The sequence below is a fragment of the Pogona vitticeps genome, chromosome 5 (assembly GCF_051106095.1).
Source record: "Pogona vitticeps strain Pit_001003342236 chromosome 5, PviZW2.1, whole genome shotgun sequence".
NCBI lineage: Eukaryota > Metazoa > Chordata > Lepidosauria > Squamata > Agamidae > Pogona > Pogona vitticeps.
The window spans coordinates 160864947-160887867 of record NC_135787.1 but is presented as its reverse complement, the minus strand read 5'-3'; the positions used below and the strand labels follow the sequence as shown (position 1 = coordinate 160887867).

Genomic DNA, 22921 nt, shown 5'->3' with positions numbered 1-22921 from the left:
TTACACAATTTCACATTATGGACTATTACATGTCTGGGCTTGAATCTCTGTGTATTCAACCATACTAGTGGTGAATTGTGGCTGCCAACTCTTTTCTTCTGAGAGTCTCCTTATCCTTAATACTTCTATGGTTGCCAGATACAACAAGGTCCTCTGTGTGCTGAAAAAAGCAGTGCCAATTGAATTAGACTGGCAGAGATTGGTAGCATTTTGTTTCAGTTTGTTTTGGAAGAATTTATCATAATCCACAAGCTCTACATGTTTGAGATGGAAAGAACCTGAAGTTTTTAAAATGTGAATGCATGAAGGAGGAAAATAAACTTGACCATTTCCCCTATCGATGTCAGTCTAGTGTAAAATCCTGGCAGGTGGTAAGGGGAACAATTTGCTTTGTCTAATACACAGTGATTAAGTTATACATTCATAATCCCAGGATCCACTGTTGATTGCTTCAATGACAATTATGTGTAAGATCAGTAAGAGGTCTTTCACACACAGTTATAACAGTGGTTGTGCTGTGCGAAGTGCACTTATAGCATATGGACATACCTAGAATAGTTTCTCACAGACAATGCCTGGAGGAGACCTGTACTTTCACTATAAGGAAAATAACCAAGTGTCTGAACACAACAGCACAAGATATGTATTCTACTGTTGGAGGTATTCTCATCCTCAGAGGTCATCTAGTCTCATCTCAGTTTGTGCAGGAATTGCAGTACAGCGTGCGACTACAGCATTCTTAACTATCACCATCCTCCAGGAAGACAGAGCCCAACACTTCCAGGGCAGTCTGCTCCACTGTCAAACAGCTCCTACAGTTAAGATGTTTCTCCTAGCACAGAAGGCACATGGAAAACAAGAACAACAAAAGATTGCTCACATGAAACATGTTGCAGATGAATAAACTGGACGGTGAATTTGATCTCAATGCTCTTCTTGCATTGTTGCAGAGGGCGGAGAAAGTGTGGCTACCTAAAAAACCCTATGCATTCCTGATTGAAGGTCTGTCTATGCACACAGCCTATGTTTGGCAAAGTTTGAGATGTTTTTGAGGCATAATCATATGTGGTCTGTAACACTGGGCAGAAAGGCTGCCTCTGTCCCACCGAAATGGCACCCCTGCTTGCTTGGATCAAAGGCGGGGCTCGAAGGCTACAAAAGTCACCCCCTCTTGTCAGCTTGAATTCACTTAAAACAATTCTGGAAACAGAAAAGGTAAAAGGCATTCTGGAAAGCAATTCTGTAATTTCAATCCTATTTATTACCCAGTGATGTTTTCCCCTGCTGTAGGAAACTTTACAAATAAATTGGCTATAGAAGCAACACCCTGTGCAAATTACGAGGGATAAAGGAAAGAGGAGGCACAGCTGCTGCAGGGCTGTACGAAGAAAGGTAGAAAGGAACATGGAAGTGATTCATTGTACAGGTATACAATAAAACAGGGTTCTTGTCTGCTTTGGGCTATAATCAGATTTTATTTAAAATACCAAACATAAAGAAGCTTCCACAATTCTCACCATGGTTTAGGTTGCAAAATTTCTTTACCTTAAACAGCACACTACTGCCTGCATGAGCTTATCTAGGAGATGCAGCCAAAGCATGCCTGGACTGCATTTTAGCCTCATGGTATACTTCTACAAGTCTCAAGTCAAGTAGTATAGTGGTCAGTTTTGAAGTGCAGGCACTCATTGTGACAGTCCACATTTCAAGGAGAGAAAGAGAGACAAAAAGTAGGCAGCTACTATGTTGGGCCTCATCAACAAATCAGCAGCAGCAGGTTTTATCTCCAGCAGGAGCAGGTCATTTTAAAGCTAATGAGTCTTAACTGACTGTTTAAAACAGGGTGGGTAATATGCATCTGTTCCTGGACCTCAGAGGACAGTGTCCACTTTTTCCACTTCACCTCAATCCCACATGTGCCCTCTAGTGCCCAAAACTTGTATACATGTTAAAATGACATGAAAGGGTGTTGGGGTGCTGGGAGACCACACTCCCTAGAGAGCGCAAAGGGAGTTTTGATTTGTTTTCCTATTATAAAGAAGTTGTGGGTGAGGGTGTTGGGGTTTTAGAGAGGCCTGAGAGAACTGCGTGTTACCCAACTCAATTTAAAACAAAACCATCAGAGAAAATGATTCCCAGTGCAGTAGGTAGAGTGACAGACGAGGACTCTGGAGGACAGGGTTTGAATCCCCAGTTGGCCATGGAAAGTCACTGGGGCAGTGGAACTGGTAAAATTACTCATTTAATTAGGTACCTCAAAAGCCCTATTAGGGTCACTTTAAGTCAATTCTGACTTGACAGCCCAAGAGCGCACACACATACAAAAAGATTTGGTATTATACATGAGATGGTTCATAAGATATATATACTGCTGCTTGAAAAGAATCCCTCTGCCCCAGCTAATGTGAGGATTGCAGCTAACTTTAGAGAGTAGAGTGGGCCCTGATGGTGTCATTGCCCCTTTTTGACAAAAGTACCCCAGACTCTGTGAGACTTGGCTCCATTGCATTTTAGCCAGATATCTTTATCAAAAATATTGGTACAGTTAACAATGTATTCCATATTTACTGGATGGGGACAAAATGTTTTATATCACAGCTGCTTTTTTTTAGAAATAATAATGATAATCATAAATAAGACTGCTGCTTTTTTTAGAAATAATCATGATAATCATAAACAAGAGTGTATGAAATTTATTCCCACATGTGACAGTGGTGGTGGTTAGCCTTCAAAGAAGAGGTCTTAAGACAATAATTTGGCCCTTAAAAAAACCAAACTCAGCAAAAGAGCGTCTCTGAGCATAGAACCCGGGGGAGCCCTCCTCTGCTGCCTCTTTGGAAAAGATGGAAGGAAGAAGAGATGTCAAGCTGCCTCAGCTACAGAGGCAAGATGATGATGTTTTCTTAAAGAAATGTGCTAACAAAAATGACAAAGTATTAATTGTGCCCTTCCTCTTTTCCTTTCTTGCGTTACAGGGGGAAAAAAGGCAGGACAGCTGGTGCTACAGCTCTATCTGCCACAAAATAAGGAAGCAAGAAAGGCTGTCAGTCACAGATGGCTTAATTAGTCCTCAGAGGTAGTGTAATTAGACCCTTCCTTCAGATTCAAGTTTTCCCCAGTAAAGATCATTCCAAAGCTAATAACACATAAAAGAGGAAAATGAAAAGGGAACTTAGAAGATGAAGAAGAGGAGAGGGAGAGTGGGGAAAAGTAAAAGGAGAAAGCAGTTGGACAAGGATTTAGCAGTATATAATTATCTCCTGTGTGTTTCTTCTTTCTCGCAGCTCTAAACTGATTCAGAAGAATTGGTGGAGGTTGGAAGCAGAAGAAATGCAAATTGGCTTGCTCGAAATAGCAGCAAGAAATAACTTGTTCGGCAAAGTCTGCTTCAGAGGAAGAGAAGCTTCAAGGCTCAGGTCTTTTGTCCAGCAGATGGAGAAGCCCCTCTCACAGTGTTTTCTAAGCAGCATGAAATGATGATCTTACTGCACATGGAAGGCACTGTTCCAAGTCATATGTGTTGCATATTTCTCCAAAGTCCCAGTCCAGTGTGGTCGTGTTCTGGGGTGGACTTGAATGCTAGGAAAAGCTTGAACAGAAAGTGAAATTGACTGAGATTCATTTCACAGACTATGCTGATGCAAAGGCAACTTTCCCACATTCAAATGACTAAACTAAAGCCATTGCAATTTAGGCACTTCATGAGATGACAAAATTCACTGGGAAAGATAATGATGCTTGGAAACGTTGATTCTTAAATGAGTTTTGAAAGGTTATAATAATAGCACATCTTTTTAGACTGGCGTATGATGCTTTACCTGCCCTGCTGTGTTGTTTTGAAGTGCACACTAAGTTGATTGTAATGGTTTAATGCATTCAATTGATTTTGATGTTTTTTACAGTGGGATTGCTTTTTCTTTATTTTTTTATGGTTAAATTTGGTTTTCCTTGTTTTTATTATTTTATGATTGAGAAGACTCCCTGGAAAAGACCCTGATGTTGGGAAAGTATGAAGTCAAGAGGAGAAGGAGACGACAGAGGACAAGATGGTTGGACAGTGTCATCGAAGCTACCAACATGAATTTGACCCAACTCCAGGAGGCAGTGGAAGACAGGAGAGCCTGGTGTGCTCTGGTCCATGGGATCTTGAAGAGTCAGACACAACTTAACGACTAAACAACAACAACATTATTTTATGAAGACTATAGACTGTCTTGGGTGCTACTTTCTATTGAAAATGGGGCTTAAACGTTAACAACAACAACAGTAATTGAAGGCAGCAGGCAAAGAGAAAGACTGAATATGAGACAGATTGACTCAGAGAAAGAAATCACAGCTTTGAATTTACAAGAGCTGAGCAGGGTTGTTAAAAACCTTTTGGAAGTAATTAATCAGGATACTGTAAGTTGAAGGTACATGACAGCGGAGAGCTGTACATGCATCACACGCATACTGCAAACAAGTGGCAGTTACACCTGTTCTTCAAGTGTTCAGATGTCCTGTTTAAAACACTGGACATATTCAACATAAATAAGAGAGAGGTCTTGAACATGTACTGGTTGTATTGGATTTGGCTGATAGATGAGGAATGCTTCACCAGTCTCTTTCTCAAACTTACTAAAGGTATGGGAAGAGCCCCATTTTTGCAAACTGGTCCCTAGGTTGAACATTACCATGTATTCCTGGCAGTGACTGGATTCCTGAGCTTCTGCTCCCTTTGTGAAACTCTGAATCTGTCTTAAATGAAGGTAGAGGCAAAGGACAGCCCTGTGCTCCTTCAGAACACAACTTTTTAATGACCAGCAGCAATTTGTCTATCAGGATTGGGACCAACAATGACATCTACATTGCCTGAGGTGAAACCATTACTGCTTGACTCTGCAGGGCTGCAACCTCCATTCTGGAGCTTGTGTTAAAGAAGAGAGTCTGATCCTTATGACTGCTCATGGTGATTTCAGGGACTATCCCACATCTTTTGTGTTCCTTTAGCTCTTTAATACCCAGCCTGATGAAGAGTCCTGTTAGATTTGAAAGTTAGCACCAACCACTCTTCCTTTCAAATTCTATAAAACGACTACACCACTTTTTTCTTTTTAAAAAATCTATCCTAAGACAGTCTAACTCTACAAAATCGACAGCCCAACCCTTGCCTATCATATCTGATCATATTTTGAAGTTACATTTCATTCAGAGTAGTAGTGCAGCCACCCACAGTAAGAAGGTATGTGTCTACAAAAAGTCTTGATCCACTGATGGCTGAAACAGCAGATACACTGCATTATGTGGTGTCTGGCCCATTGGAGTGTTGTGCATCCTTTTACACTGGTGCCTCCACTTATGACCATACTCTGTTCCAGAAGATAGACGCAATTCGAAATGGTTGTAAGTCGAAGCACCATTTTCCATAGGAATGCACTGAAATGCAATTAACCATCCCAGCCAAAGGAAAAAATTACACACACACACACACAAATCACTGCAAGACTCACTGCAAACACATTTAATCCCTTCTGGCCGAAGGGGGGGGGGGAAGAAAGAAAAGCAATCAAGTGTGCAAGACCCATTGGAAATGCACAGAAAACAAACGGAGCAGATCGGAAATGCACAGAGATCAAAGGGACCAGGTCAGAAATGCAAAGAAAACAAAGAAAAAAGCAAGATTTATTTAAAAAGGATTGTGAGTTAAGGTCTAAAGAAGAGTTAGAGTCACAAAACATATATATAGACTGGTGGTCCAGAGCACAAGTGGAATCTAGGTACAGAAAAGATAAAATAGAGGGTTATTACCCAGAACAAATGATATTTGATGAACTTCTGCTGGGCTCAAAAGATAAAGTAATTAAGAAAATGTATGATTATTTGTTAGAAATTAAAATGCAAGACGAGATGGTCAAAGAATGTATGATTAGGTGGGCACAAAATATAGGACATTATTGATATTGATCAATGGTTGCAAATATGGCAAAATAATTTAAAGCTCACAAATCGGTTAATTTCAAGGAGAATATATACAAGTTATTTTATAGGTGGCATATGACTCCAGAAAAATTGTCAAAGATTTATACAGATGTGTCAAATGATTGTTGGAAGTATGAAGCACATAAGGGAAGCTTTTACAATATGTGGTGGACTTGCAGAGTAGCAAAACAATATTGGATAGGAGTACATACACTGCTTTGCAAGGTTCCACTAGCCCCAGAACTTTTTCTACTGCGTATTATACCAGACAATATAGATAAGACAAAGAACTACTTAGTTTTATATATAGTCACTGCAGTCAGAATTCTTTATGCCAGGAATTGGAAGAAACTGGTGATACTAAAACAAGAGGAACTTATTGAGAAGATACGGGAAGCGGCAGAAATGGATATCTTATCAGAAGCGTTGAAAGACTGTCCAGTACAAAAGGCAACTGAATGATGGGATTTATTATATAAAAGGCTTGAGTCACCAGATAGTGCTTGAATAACATGGATTTAAACTAGATGTAAATGTAAGTTAAAACCTGGAGGGCAATCAAATAGAAGAAAAGCGGAAAGTCGATCTGATATTGCAACATGAATAGATTGGATGTCAGTACATTTTGTGTTTCTCCTCCCCCTTCTTTCCCCTCCCATATCCCCTTTCCCCTCTGTATCCCTGTATCCCTTACCTTATCCCAAGTTAATAATGATGTGGTGATTGGCTCACTGGAGTGTTGTTTTGTTTGTGTTTTTTTCAGCTTTTCTTCAACCAGGTAAGGGAGGCTTAAAACATGATGAAATTATCCTGCTTCTCCCCAATAGAGAGTGTTCTTGTTGTTTCCCCCTGCAACATATTTTCAGACTGGCTCTCACCTTGTCATTAGCAGAGTGAATTCCCTAAATATGGATTGCGTGCAGTAGTTAGAGCAAGACATTTTCTCCCTTCCCATCATTAGCATATTAGCTTCCTTTGTTCTATAATTGGTTTTTAGGACATAAGCATGTTCTTCCTATATAGGTCTGATTCCTCAGGGTCAGATCACATATTATGGGGCAAGTAAACCTTCTGGTGCACCACACCTGGGACATCAGATATATCGCCAGGTGTGATGCTACACCAGGCTATCCTCTACTGATTTGCCAAATGCAGGCTGAGGAACATCATTTCAACAATCTTTTCCTTTCTAGATAAGTAATCAGCGGATTGTTTAATGGGGCCCTCAAACAGGAATGACTGCTTGAATCATGTGTTTTGAACACTAAAGTACTGTAATTTCATTTCTAATCATGGGTTTTCTGTAATGTGTACATTGGCCCTGAATTCCTTGTACTGTGCTCTGGCTCTTGCACCTCTCTTTACTTTCTGCTGCTGCTGCTGCTGCTTTGTTGGAGTGTCTCCAAATTGTTTTTCTCAAATTCACTGTTAAAGGTGAACAAACCCTGAACAGAAATATATGGTGAACTATACACTGAGGGCAAATGTCCAGATGTTTTGTTACCACATTGTCTGTTTTCTGTATGATACCACTAATACGATTGTCACTTTTTGTACTTTCTGCACAAACACCCCACTTTGATCTCACTATTTACAGTGCTGCCCAACTATGAATGAATATGGTTACTTCAAAATAGCATTTAATGCATCTGATGAAATGGAGAATAGTCCACGAAAGCTTTTGCCAAAACAAATTGAAATTTAAAAACTCTTAGACTAGTATCCTATTGCTAGCCCCCAGGTAGAGTGGACCCATTAACTCAGTGGGATATGTACAACAGTGGACTTGCTATCAGCAATTCATTCACCAGTGTCCACTCTCTAACTGAGGCTAGCAGTGGGGTACAGGCCATAACACTGTTTTGTTTTTTTGCTACAACAACTGAACCTAACTATCCCCCTTGATATAATTATACATGGAACTGGAACCATTTCATTTTAGCAAAGGATTTGACATTTAGACGTCCAAAGCTCATGATATCTAAAGAAGAGTCACTATGCCATGGCACAAGCTTTAAGCTTGATTGTTTTCTGATGTTACTTTTAAGGCAAAGTATGACTCATATGATGTCACACAAAATTACACTTGAATAGCTGAATCAAGAGCTAAAATAATATTCAATTCACTGGGAATTGGTATGATATACTTCCTTGCAGAGAAATAATCTATGGTATACAGTAGGGTATTATGATTTATGATGTCTGGCACAATACAAATGTTAAGTATAGTAGCTGTGTTTAGCAGCAGCAGCAGCAGCTGTAGTGTTAGCTAAGCCAGTCTGCATCAAAATATGAGGAACTCTGTCTCTCTCTGAGGGAGGGAGCATGACTTACTATTAGGGTGAGCTGGTATTAAATTCCCATTCTCTGAATGAACTTGCTGATTTCTTTGTGTTCCAGCTGTTGGAGTATATGCATAGCAGTGCAAGAACTATTGCAGAGCCTTTTCACATCAGCAAGTTCTACAATGAGAAACAGTGGAAAAACCTATATAGGGAGGTTGTATGAGAGATGGATGTTTAGAAAATTTGCCACTGCATTGCAGAAACCACATCACATTAGGAGATAATAATATTCCAGGTTAAAGCCTCCAAAATAAAATAAGAAATAGTTTATTGTTATAAAGTTTTAAAAGGTTTGAGTGCAGCCCAATTTTCTATTGTCATCTGCTGCTTCTGGTTGGAGATGATGGGATATATAATCTGGAAGGCACCTAGGTAGAGAAGGCTGCTTAGAAGTCATCCTGCTCAGTGTAAACTTTGGTGTCCAATACAGTATTACAGATAGAGCTAGCCATTTCTATAATAGGTCTTCTGTACAATTCAGTTCTGTGGATAAAGGAATCTTGGCAGGTGCACCTTTTCAGTGTCCTGCAGTATTACAACATGACATGACTGAACCTCCTGGCATTCCCTCTTCTGCACTGCTATTAAAATACTCAGGCTCTGATCTTGAAAAGAGGGTTGTTCGTTCAGCATGATGATTTGTAATCATGGAAGTGCATTGTGATGGGTATGTCCCATTTGCCTTGTACAGGATGCAGTGGTAACGATACCATGTCCATCTAACTGCTGGAGAGCTCAGTGGTTCAGGTCTCTGGTTACAGAGGCAGAGATTGGGGGTTTGGTTCCCCAGTGTGCCTCCTTGACAGAGGCTGGACTTGGTGATGTATAGCAGGGGTCCCCAACGCCTGGTCCGCAGCCTAGTGCCAGTCTGTGGCTTGGCCTGAACCGCGGAAACAGATCTTCCCCCCCACAAGCACTCCCCCTGCACAGCCCCTTTGTGCATGCACGTGAGTGCGCACACGCGCCCTGCAAGTGCCCATGCCCCTTTGTGCATGTGCCCACGCGAACACCCCCAAGTGCCCTGCCCCTCCGCGCATATGTGCAAGTGCCTGTGTGAGAGTGTGTGTGCCTGTGCAAGTGCCCCCTTCCCCTTTGCGCATGCCCACAAGGTGCCTGACCTTCCCCACATATGGACCATGTCCTCCCCCAACCGGTCTGTGGTGTCAAAAAGTATAGGGTCCCTTCCAGCTTTGCAGTTCTATGATGGTGATGATGATGATGATATCTGATGGACTGGAGTACTAGTTCCATCATAGTGCTTTCATGATCCCAGACACACCACTAATGGCTTAGAAATAATAAGCAACCACAGCTCTATGAGCTCTCCTTTATTGGGAGAAAGGCAGCATATAAATGAAACAAAAAAAAAAATGATATCTCTGCAAGAACTGGGCACTTCATGAGGCTCTTGAAAACACAATCATAATCAGTAATGTTCACTAGTAAAACCCACAACTAGTGTTTGGATATAGATTTCATTCTGAATAACAGGAAATAATGTTATTATCATGTACTTAGTTGCATTTTTATCTTGTCTTTCTTACAGTAAGCTCAAGGCAGACAATCTGACTCTTCCCTCCCCCTCATCACTCTCCCAAAGGTGAGGTAGGTCAGGCTCAGCAAGCATGAATTATCTGGAATGGTTCACAAGCGGAAGCTAGAATTAAACCATGGTTAGATCTTAAGACAGGCTAACTTAAGAAAGTTGCAGAAGTTTCCTATTCTAGCCTCCAAGAAAGCCCCGTCCCACATTCTTCAGGAGGACCTTCTGACTCTCGAGGGAAGCTTCTGATAGAACACAGAAGAAGGCGACAAGTGTAACTTAATTTAGGAATCAGATCCATGTCTCTTTCTGAAGCAAAGACAAGCAGTTCTCACGCATAATCCATGTGTTGAGTGTTCATGATATATCCTATGTTCAAAATTATTCCAGCTGTCCCCAAACAGCAGCTGTTCAGATGCCTTGTGCTGCAACTCCGGCCATAGTGGGTCAGCATGGCCAATGTACCCAGAGAGCATCAGGTATGGAAGGCTTGTAATCCCATGAAAATGTAAAGGAAGAAATCCAGAAATGATACGAATCTTGGTGTGTAGCATAGAAACAGTTCATCTGAGACATCCATACGAAGACAATACCAAATATACTGAATGCAGGTGTTCAACCTGGGACTTCCTGCTTTAAAAGAGTGTGTCTCAGCACCCTGGACCCTTTCCCTAGGAAGCTGGGCTGAGGGCGAAGGCCAGGTCTGTTTGCATGGATGCCTTGCTGAGTTTTTTTTTCCTGGGCTTTCTTTTTGTCTCCTGACCACATGGCCTGGGGGTGGGGCCTAGGGGTGGGACTTCCTGCTTTAAAAGAGCGTGTCTCAGGACCCTGGACCCTTTTCCCTAGGAAGCTGGGCTGAGGGCGAAGGCCAGGTCTGTTTGCATGGATGCCTTGCTGAGTTTTTTTTTTCCTGGGCTTTCTTTTTGTCTCCTGACCACATGGCCTGGGGGTGGGGCCTAGGGGTGGGACTTCCTGCTTTAAAAGAGCGTGTCCCAGGACCGTGCGCCTAACGGCGTGCAAAATTCTCAAATTTTGTATCTGGCCTTAATATGGTAAATAGGAAAGTCAATTAGATTTGCATAAGCCGGGGAGTCAGGAAAGTTTTAAGGATCAGGTCATACTTTTGCACTATTAAAGAGCAGGCCGGGTAGGTGGGGCTCGTCAGCCATGGAAGGCAACCCATCTAGGAGAAGGAAAACTCCAATTTCAAACCTCCACTGCCTTGTGGCTATATCCACTCATGGAAAAGCCTTCAGGAGTTAACCTTGAGGCAAAATCCGGAGCTGGAGTCCCGAAGGTAGCATGTGTCGTTCTGCCAACTCCTGCGACGTTGCTGGAACCAGTTGTATTGGCTCTTGCCTTTCCATTGGACCATTTCAGCAATGTGGAGAGGGGGGATCTGCTGCTTGGGTAACAGCCTATCCTCCATATTACCTTACCCGGGCTTCATGCTCTGGAGAGGACACTCCTCGATTTAGAGCATGTTACTATAGTCTCTCGAGACTGAAGGATGCCTATGATGAGGTGTTCAACTTTTCTGTGCATATGCAGCTTCTTTTACATTCTAAAAATACCATTTTATAAGGAAGGATGGATGGATGGCTGAGCATATGTTTCTATAGATATCTAGGCTCACTAGAACTACAAAGGGGAATTAAATAGACACAATGAACCCAAATAAGCAAACAAAATTATATTTGATCGTACGTATTTCAAGCACATATATGTCATTCAGACTTGTAATGCAACCATCTACTGGTTACAATCTTGAACTGCTGATTTTCAGGCCACCATTGATAGAATTCTGAGGCTCTGCTAGCCACTCTTCTTTGTAAATGCTTCCCCTAGTTGTTTCAAAATCACAAGTGTACAGTTAATACAAATGCAATATTTTATAAAGCTTAGATAAGTGTGTCAGAGATTTTTTGCTGAATAACAGGCAATATGAAGAACATTTGGAATAGCTAATGTCAGATTTTCCACATGTTGAGGGGTATAAAGTGTGAAGTTGTCTGGTCTTCTCTGCAGTTAACAGAGGGTTGTTTCAGTGCCACCCCTCCCTCATTTTCTTAGGGTTGCCTTGGTTTTGCCAACTCCAATCTGAACTGTATTACATGACTTTCTAGTAACCTGGTTCTCCAGGAGCTAAATTTTCCTGACTTCAGATAAAGGAATAACATACAGTCGTTTATATGAGGCTTCCAACACAGTTTATATGAGGTCTTGGGATGTGGTGGCTTCTGCTGTGTCTGGAACGCTGGTTTGCCATAGCATTTTTTTTTAAATATAACGTAACAATTTTTATCCAAACTCCTCACTCTCATTATTGGTGCCATCATAATTATCATCTTATAAAGTGGGTATAACATCTTAAGTAGAACAAAATCAGAAATAGGATGTATGTTCCCCCGCTCATACAAAAAGGCACACAACTGAAAAAATCAGTTACCATCCCAATCTAAATGGGCTCCATTGAATGGAAACACATAGTTAAAATAAAATATATACATTACATATTCTTGGGTGTTTCTTTAAAGAGTATGCTCATTATAAATACATTAAATTCTTGAATTTGAAAGGATTACTGTTCCTTTTTAGATCATTCTGATGGCCTAATGATTGCTACATCCTAAAATACAAATAAACACTTGAGCTTGGCACAATGGTTCTAGAAGTTGCTGTATGTAAGGAGATAAATAATCACTGATTTCCCATTCATTCCTTTGAAGCCCCAGCTGGGAATGTGGTTTCCCCAAGTAGGGAGGAAGGGAGGCTCTGGTTCCAGATAAAGTTCTCCTATTGAATTTCTGTCATGCAGCTGTTAAAGCAGACCGTCCCACCTGCACAAGACTGTGATGGAAATAATTAAGTGGGATTCTGATGATAGTCCTTTATTCAGAATAAAAGGCATTTTTAGCAGCATCTAGAGATGACAACACTTAAATTAGAATTTTAATGGAGGTTGAAATCATAAACAAGCTTATTTAGTTGTAAATTCTGTTAGATCTGTATTGTTCATAGATAAGTATGCATGTTTAGGATCAGAGCATTAATGTAAAATGTGAAAATATTTCTGCTGGGTAGCATTTAACATGCATGATAGAGATTAGAATCATATAATCATAGATTTGGAAGGAGATGTGGAGGTTGTCTGGCCCAGCCTCTTGCTTAGTACAGAGTGGCTGTCCCCTCAGAATCAGAGTCTCACATTTTTTGTCCACTTCTTTATCTCATAAAATTTTCCTTTGCTGCTGCCACAATAAGTTGCATCTACGGAGCATTGCCATAATGTTTTCACCCAGAGAGGTTTTGGGCTGACTACCACATGTGGCTTGCTGCATTATCTATACAGTCAGAATGCTAGACCACAGACTTTCAGAAAGAAAATACATCTTGTTGCAAAAGAACTGGTCAAAATGCCTAGCTCTAATTGGTAATGATTGTACATGTAACTGATAGAGCCCTTGCTGGCCTGAGACAGAATAGCAAATACGTACCTCCCTCCCAACTTACGGTACTTAACTCAAGGTGTAGAATATTCAAAACCAGCTTTATTGTTTTGATACACAGAACAGATGCATCTTTCTCTACTCCAGGAGTAAGCATACAGCTATTTGCTGCCTTTCCACCACATTCCAGATCTGCTGCCTAAGACTCAAGCTAGAAGTTCAGTTCATTCCCCGAAATTGTCTTGTTTTCCCTCCAACAATGGGTTTTCCTCAAATTAATGTGCCTCCACATTCAGTCTTGTAAATTAAGCCCATAATTACCTTCTGAGGGCCAATTGTCAAACAAAGCATGCTGAATGTAAGATGCATTATTGTTGTCATGTGCTTTCAATTCACTTTTTATTTATCGAAACCCTAATAGGATTTTCAAAGTACTGTATGTGAACTGTTTGAGAACTAGTTTATTATTGACATTCCCTGCAGTGAGCTTCCATGGCTGAGTGGGGATTTTGAACCCAAGATTCCTCATACTTAGTCTGACATTCTGTGCATTATACCATGTAAGATATATTGATGAGGAGAATCACATATTTTACTACAAGAAGTACCTCTTCTAAAAAACATGTTAAATGTATTGTACTCAGAGGTGTGCCATTCTATGTTTGCCCTTCTTATTTTGTACAGGACTCCAATTGATGGTTCTTGGAGAAGAGAAAAATGAGCTTGGGAAATTACTTTTTGGATTATAAATCCTAGACTTCCCCCAACCAGCATATATCCTGGAACATACAGCCCCCTCCCCCAATAAGGAAAAATGAAATACTAAGTTTTCCAAACTTTGTGTGTTGGGTGAGAGAGGAATATTAGTAGATCCCACAAAGTTGATGTCATTCCCCCTCTAATTTGAGATGAGCTGTCCTCAGTCACAGGTTTGTATCTGGAGAACCTCGCTGCGGAAGGGTCCTGGAGGCTGAGAATTCAAATCCTGATTATGCCACCTGGGAGAGGGCCAGCTGAATCACCCAGAAAGCATGTTGCTAATGGTATTATGTGCCTTGCTGTCTGTATGGCATCAGGTGAGCAGTATAGTCCTAGAGCACCACCAGAAGAAGGACATGGGAAACCACTTCTGAGTACTTCATAGAAAAACCTGAAGGATCATTGTATGCCGGTATTGATTTGGCAGCACATTACTATACTATTCAGTTAGCTTTCAGTGCAAATGGCAGGCAAAAGGGATACTGGAGGAATTAGTGCTTCGGCTGGAAAGTCTACATGCTTCGAAGGGATGGAGTAAATGTTTTTCCTTTGCTCAAGACATCTTTACCCACCAGAATTACATTGCTATTTAACTCATAGCTTGGAGGAGCTGCTTCTGAAAGCAGCCTTGATTTTTAATTGCTTTATTTGTTTGTTTTTATGCTGTTGTTTGAACCAGTAGAACTTTTCAAGTGATGAGGTACAGACAAAATGGGGAAATAACTGATATAAGGATAAGGATTAAGCTCTTAGAGTTAACCTCTGTAGAGATTTGAACCCACAAAATCCTCTTTCTTGTGTATGGACAATAGTTTCCTTTACGAACAAGCACAGAAATAGAGCAACAGCATATAAATCATTGCAAAACGAAATGAACAATTATTGGTAAAAGTAAAACGGTGAAAGTGGAATTGGGAAGTCAATTCTGCCTGAGTGAATAGGGCTGTGTAATAACCATGTCTAAGTATGAATTGAATTCGTTGCATTAAAGAAATGACTGAGGAAAAATGAATAGATGGTTTCTCTCTCTGAGAAAAAAGGCGAATGCATGAAAAAGGAAATGCTGCCAGACACAGCTCTTTGGGGAGAAAAAAAGAGATACAAAATGTCTCCCAAATGCATGAATCAACCTTGGTTATGAACTGACTGTCCCCATGTTTAAACTCTATTAACACCACAGCTTAGAAGCAACAGGACTGGGGGTGATAAGAGATGCATTTTGATTCCCCTTCCCATCAGACACAGGGTGTACTTTTTCCAAGTGTGAGAGGTCTTCTGTGATTATCCTGCATTCCTAATCACTTCCGACCTGCAACTTCAAAATTATTCACATGCTACTTGGGTCTCCATTTCCCTGGTGCACTTCCTAATGGATTCCAGAGCTCAGGAATGAGTGATGGACCCTGGCTTGGCATTTCCATCACTGCTTGTTTTTGCATTCATTATCCTTGAGAAGCCAACCTGCCTCATTATGATGTGACGATTCTGCAGAGGGAGAAGGGAAACTGGCAGACTCCTTAAGAGCAAAGGAAGAGGCAGGAGGGCATCTGTTTCCCATGAGATAACATTATCTTTTTATTAAAAGAGTGAATTTAGTGCTGGCAAAAGGCTGGCAGACCCTAGAGGATGAAGTCCTTTATTTAGTCCCATAACTGAATCTGCCCAGGCAATAGCAGTGTTGTTCCTATCTTTTTACCTTAGCCAGAGGGCTCAAGTGGCTTTTCTGTACTAGCATTTCCAACACAGAGATTGATGTCCATGTAAGAAAATGTGTTTACTTTGCAATGTATGAATGAGTGTATGACAGCTCTGATTCTTTTCTTTCTTATTCTTTTTCTGCTTCATGCATACACACAGAAATGTCGTGTGTGTGGCACCTTCCTCATTTTTGTACCCAGTCAAAAAATACACAATTTTGCTTTTCATATGAAGCATGGCACATTGGTAACTGACAAAAGTAACATGTAATATGTCTATGTGAAAGACCTTATTTGCTGAAGATGCAGACAAGTCAGTCTTGATGGTTGCTCAGCATCACAAACTGCTGGAAGGAGGTGGGAACAAGGAGGCTCTGTGCTGCAGGAAGTATAAAGAAGCATGTAGATGTTTCAAGAACTGAGGTCTGGCCATGTATGAAATTGCTTAAATTCTGGAATGTTCACGTCTAGTGCAATGCAAGCTGTATGTATACCTGCCTCAGAGATCACCTCTAAATAGACTTCTGCAATACATTTTTATCCAGTTAGAGGTTGTTTAAAAAACAACTGGTAGCGGATTTTTTTCCATATAAGATTTCTTCCTGGTCAACTAAGTGTCCTTCAGATTCTTTGAGTTCTATGTTATATTTTATATAGTATTTGGCTCTTATGTGCGCTTCATGCTTTAAAGGTCAAGAGAAAAGTACCATGGTGCACCCTAACTGGGACCTCTTTCCAAAGCTTTGGGGCTGCTAGTGAGAAGACCCTGCTCCTTTCTAAAGTTGTCCTTGTTCTCGTCTGGTAAAGGAGTTTTGAATTATGCTTTACCAGACAATTTTAATGAAATTGTCCTTACCATCTTAACAATTATACAGCTTATGTGCTTATGTAGCTTATGTAGGGCTTATGTAGCTTTTTAATATCCTTGCATTAATATGACACATCTCTCTACCAATTTATTTATATTGAGACTCCTTTAGGAACACGGTTAGTTAGGGTACTAGAATCCTAGTATTGGGAAGCTAACTATTGCTGGTATAAAGAGTCCTAGTACTGAAAACCTAAGCATTCTTGGTATAAAGCGCTCTGATCAGGTGAAGTCTTTGCTAATGGGACAACTTCATCAGCAGTATCACATAGAAAAACAGATAAGTATAGAAGGTAGTACTGGCAAGTGTATTTATAAATCACCTTTGATGAGGAATAAAACTGAGATAAGCCCAGGAGGCGACTGAACAGGAATTTGATGGAGTAGTAGTAGTAAGTCTAGCAGAGGAAAAGACAAAAGGAAAGGGAGAGAAAGGCAGAGAGGTGAATGATTTAGATTAACACCAGGAAGTAACCCCAGGAAATAGCCTATTCAGAAGCACTTATGTGTTCAGCTTGAGAGAAAGGGGCATGGCCTGATAACTGCTGAGAGTAATAAGTAGCAGCTGTGTGTAGTGAGAGGGCCCTTCTGTTTGCTAACAGAGCAGAGGAACAAAACTGAGATGGAGCCCATGGAGTGAGCGACCAGGGGTTTGATGGGCAAGCAGTAGTAAGGTAAGGGTCTCATGAAATAAGAGATGAAAGAAAAGGGAGACCAAGGGGGAAAAAAGCAGAGTCATATATTAGTGGATTTTCCAGGTATTCTTCAAGACAAATCAAAGGGCAGGTATAGACAAAGAGAAAAAAACAAATCATGGAGAGAAAAGAAACTTATATGGTGTTAACCGGCAAAGTTTATGCAATGTTTGTTATTGTGCCTGAGAACAAAATGGCAAACACATGTACCAAGTGTTTGCAGTGTTGGAAGAGAAAGTGGGATAACAAAAACAGTCAGTGGCCATACAGTAGTTAAGAAAATAAGAGAAGATGATGAGTACAGTGGTACCTCGACTTATGAATGTCTCCACTTGTGAACGTTTTAAGTTACGAACAGCTCCAGTTGCAAAATGTTGCTTCAACTTGCGAACGGAGCCTCGAATTATGAACGAAAAACCCCTGAAAAACTTTTCCTGTCTTTTTTTGACCTGAGTTCATCTTACGAACAGCACCTTGACATATGAACGAAAAACAGCCTGAATGGATTAAATGGTTTTCAACGCATTCCTATGGGAAATCTTGCCTCGACTTATGAACTTTTTGATGTAGGAATGCCGTTCCAATATGGGTTTAAGTTTTTAAGTCGAGGTACCACTGTACATAGATAGAATCCTTGAACAAAAGCAGCCAAGAGAGGCACTGAAGGTGGAAGAACAGATGGACCACTGGCAGATGATGGATTGGGAAGAATGTGTTAACCACAATATGAACAACTTAATCAGGATGGCTTTAAACTGAATTGGAAGTGGGAGGGAGATGCAAATAATAAAGACAGATGAAAGCTTATGCAAAGTAAGAGGAACAGAGTAAGCAGCTCTAATGGGGCTCAATAATAGTCTTTGTAAAAGTGTACAAAGGAAAACAGCCCATGGAACTGCTGAGAGTTTCATGGGCTGCGATGCTCATATACAAATGCCAGAAGTATGAGAAACAAAGAATAACTGGAAATCTTACTCCAAGAAGATAAATATGACTTGATAAGGATAACTGAAACTTGGTGGGATGACTCCTGTGACTGGTGTAGAGTGATTGAAGGATTCAAATCATTAAAAAAGAACAGGAAAAAATAGAAAGGGAGGTGGAGTTGCAGTATATGTTTAAAATACATATTCCTGCATAGAAATACAGGAGGATGAGCTTGGTTGTCCCATTGAGAGCATTTGGAGTAATATAATTGTAATGAAAAATAAAAGGAATGTTATTGTGGAGTCTACTACCAGCTGCTCAATCAAGGAGAAAGGACTGATGAAACCTTTGAAAAACAAATAGCAAAAATTTCAGAGACACAATGTAATAGTAATGGAGATTTCAGTTATTCTGATATCTGTTGAGAGGCAAATTCTGCCAATTAAGGCCCTTCTAAGAAAATTTTGACTTGTGTGGCTGATAACTCCTACAAAAAGCAGAGGAAGAAACTAGAGGGGTATCTATCCTGGACTTGACTATGTTATACTGGTGTTCTTGATTTCAGAGGAAATAAAAGCAGAGTGTAGCTGGATTCTAGCCAATTTTAAGAAACAAGCCAATTTTAAGAAACTCAGAAGAAGGATAAGTAAGATCCCATGGTAGGAGATCCTAACAAGAAAAGGAGTCCAAAATACCTGGAAGTTTCTTAAAAAGGAAATTTGAAAGGCACAACTACAAACAAGTCCAAAAATGGGGAAAAAAAGATGAAAAGGCAGAAAATACCAATGTGGCTTCACAAAAAGTCTCAGATAGAACTTGAAAACAAAGGAAGAACACATATAGAAAGTGAAAGGAAGGGTACAGACAGTTGTTGTAGGCATCCTTCAGTCTCGAGAGACTGGTAACGTGCTCTGTATGGAGGACTTGGAATAGCGTCTACTGTTTTGATGCTGTACATGAAGCTGGAGTGTCCTCTCCAGGGCACAAAGCCTGGGTAAAATAACAAGTAGCAAAGAATTGCAGGGAGGGTGTTAAGATGGCAAAAAGCTGAGAACAAGCTGAGACTACCAAGTGATGCTAAAAGCAACAAAAAAGCATTCTTCAGGTATGTCCTTAGCAAAAGACAGAGAAAAAAAACAGTGGATCAGCTACTCAATAGAGATGGAAAAATGATAACAAACAATAAAGAAAAGGCAGAAGTGCTGAATTTCTACTTCAGCTTGGTCTTTTCCCAAAATATAGTCTATTACACTCCAGGCAAATGGGAAGCACAAAAGAGGGGGAGAGGATTGCAGCTTGAGGTTGATAAACCTCAAGGAATCCTTATAACTTTGAATGAGTTCAGATCCCCAGGGCCAGATTAACTGCACCCAAGAATATTGAAAGAACTGGTTGAAGAGTTCTCAGAATCAGTATCTATTATTTTCTTGAAATCATGAAAGGTGGGTGAAGTGCCAGATGATTTGAGGAGGGCTCATGTCCCTATATTTAAAAAGGGAAAAGGGAGGAACTTTGGAACTATAGCTCATCAGTAGAGATGGGGGCTTTGTAAATGAATACAAAGCCTGCTGGCACAAGTGGCTGTCCCAATTAACACCCACCCCCAGAACCCACTGCACCACTTACCACATGGTGTGTGGTGTGCATGGTCGACATCATCTTCAGTGCCCCAATTGTAGCAGTAGCCCAGTTGCCACAGCCCTGCCTCCCTGCTTGTCTGACTACTCCATGGCTGAGCAGGGAGACTTATCCTCCTGCTACCTTGCTGGAGTGGTCTACAAATATGAAGTCCCCATCTCTATTCATCAGTCTAACATCAATCCAAGGGAAAATTCTGGAGCAGATTATACAGTGGTCACTCTACACCTTGAAAATAATGCAATAATAATCAGAAGCCAAGGTGGATTTGTCAAGAACAAATCCTGCCAAACCTTAATCTTAATCTTACCTCATTTTTTTGATTGAGTAACCTCCCCGGTAGATGGTGGGAATGCTGTAGACGTAATATATGTTGACTTTAGTAAAGTGGCAAAGTGTTCCAAGATGTTCAGATTAGCAAAATACTAGGTGTGGGATGGATAGAAAAACTGTTGTTTACAGAATCATACTCAGAGAGTGATTACCAATGGTTCCTTCTCAAACTGAGAGAAGGTAACAAGTGGTGTACCACAAGGCTCAGTCCTGGGTCAGTGCTCTTCAACGTGTTTATGAATGACTTGGATGAGGGAGTGCAGGGAATGCTTATCAAATTTGTCCATGACACAAAATTGGGTGGAATAGTTAATACTCTGGAAGAAACAAAATTCAAAAAGATCTTGATATGCTTGAGCATTGGACTGAAAACAACAGGATGAATTTAACAGGAATAAGTGCAAAGTTCTACACCTAGAGAGAAAAAGTGTACAGTTATAAGATATGGAATATTTGGCTAAGTAATAGTAAGAGCAGGAAGTACAGTATCTTGGAATTGTTATAGATCACAAGCTGAATATGAGCCAACAGTGTGGTATGATTGGGGAAAAAAAAAGGCTAATGCTATTTTAAACTGCTTTAACAGAAGTAAAGTCTCAAAATCCCATGAAATACTAGTTCTCCTCCATTTGGCAATGGTTAGATCTCACCTTTAGTACTGTTCCCAGTTCTGGACACTGCGCTTTCAGAAGGATGCCAACAAACATGTTCAGAGGAGGGCAAGAAGGGCAATCAGGGAGGGGAAACCAACCCCTCTGAGGAAAGATTGAAAGAACTGGGCATGTTTTGAGAAAAGAAGACTGAGGGGAGATAGATATGATAGCACTCTTCAAATATCTCGAAGATTGTCATGTGGAGCAGAAGCAGAATCTTTTCTCCATCATTGTAGAGCACAGGACAAATAATAATGGGCTCAAATTACAGGAAGCTAGATTTCAATAGAATATTACAAAAAAACTTCCTAACTGTTAGAGCAGTATAACAATGGAAGTAATTATCTCAGGAGATGGTGTGCACTCCAACACTGGAGGCATTCAAGAAAAAAAATGAGACAACAATCTGTCAGATATACTTCAATCTGGAGTCCTGAATTGAGCAAGGGGATATTCCCAATGGTGTTAAAGGCCTCTTCTAACTCTATTATTCTATGATTCTGTGCATTTCAATTAGGAAACCAGGTAGCAAGCTTATATGAATATAGGGCAATGGGAAACTAACACAATCTTTGATGTTAAAATTGGATTTTTTGGGGTCCATTTTCCTTATTTGTGCGCTATTCTTAAGTTGACTGTGTTATTCCTTCTATTATATATCTAATGGCTCTGCAGCATATATGGAATAAAAATTTCAAGCAGAAAGATGTGTCTCTGTACTAGATCTTACCTCTGCAGCCATGCCAGCTGCATGCATTTATATGTCTTTCAGCTTACTGTTTTTTCTCTCTCAACAAATGCAATAGGAATTCATGTGCACAGATTTTTGCCATGTGCCTCTGTTTCATTTCTAATGCAGAGTAGATATTTATGATCTTATGGATCAAGTTTTATTTCAAAATGACTCTGACAGAATTTAACAGTAATGAACCACTTCCCATCCATCTGGGTTTTAGCTGGCAGAAACCAAAGTGAATCTCATTCTTCATTTTCTAAATTAGGCAATTGCCAGTTGAGTAAGTGGCTGTGATACTGAAAGCCATGTTTTGTTTTAAAAGGCTTACAAAATTTGGCTGTTTCTGATCTTTACCATAGCTCCAGGAAGAGATATACTACAGAAAGCAATTTTGGAGGTATGATTAAAGGACAGCAAACTGTCCATTATGCATTTTATTTCCATATTATCTTTACCACCATGGGTGACAGGAATGTAGGTTTTCTGCCTCAGGCACTGAAACATTTTGAGCCATTGCTTTTAGATTTTAATGTGAAATAGTGGTAACTTTGAGACAAACAACGGATTGGGAAATGGGTCACTTGAAGAACAAACCTCTCTCTTGCATTTTCCAGGTTAATGAAATTGCTTTGTGAAAATATATGCTTTCCACACATACTTCCTTTTACAAAGCCCTTAGAATGGATGAACAAAAATGAAACAAAATGAATTCCAAATAATATTACCTGTATTTCTGTAAAATGTTTAAGATGCCACTTTATATGAACTATAGCTAGAAACAAATACAATGATTTATTCCATCTAGAAAGGAAAGCGAGCTGGATACCTCAGTGGTTTAGGTCAGGGTGCAGAGCCAGAGGTTGGGAATTCAATTCCCCACTGTGCTTCCTGCGAGTAGAGCCTTGGGCAAGCTGCACAGTTCTAGGATGCCCCCAGAAGAAGGGACTGGTAAATTACTTCTGAGTATTCTCTACCTGGAACAGTGAAAAAGAGTTGCCATAAGTCAGAATTGATGTGGTGGCATATGATTATTATTATTAGGGAGAAAACAACTCTTAGGGCAAGGAGAACGCAGTATCCCTCCATGCAGTTCAAAGCACCAAACATGTTAAATATTTCACTGGTGCTGGAGCTGTCCAATGGAACAAGAGGGGGACTGCAGGAATTGGTGTTAGAGATACTTAAATACTTAAGAGCAGGATATAATATGAATAGAAGAATCATCTTCATTAGAAAGCTAATATTTATCTGAAACAAATGCACCAGCCACATAGAACCCTTTGAAAGTAGTGCACTAAAGTACTGCACAGGACTACTTTA

At 40.3% G+C, this 22921-nt stretch overlaps 1 long non-coding RNA gene across 3 annotated transcripts in view; it reads right to left on the bottom strand.

Moving 5' to 3' along the window:
* Nucleotides 1–4137: 4137 nt before the first annotated feature.
* Nucleotides 4138–22921, bottom strand: part of LOC140707337 (uncharacterized) — a 47467-nt gene continuing 28683 nt past the window's right edge. For all 3 annotated transcript variants that reach the window (XR_012087300.2, XR_013536669.1, XR_013536670.1), the window contains one exon: nt 4138–22575. This is a non-coding gene — a long non-coding RNA (uncharacterized LOC140707337). The remainder of the gene's footprint in view (nt 22576–22921) is intronic.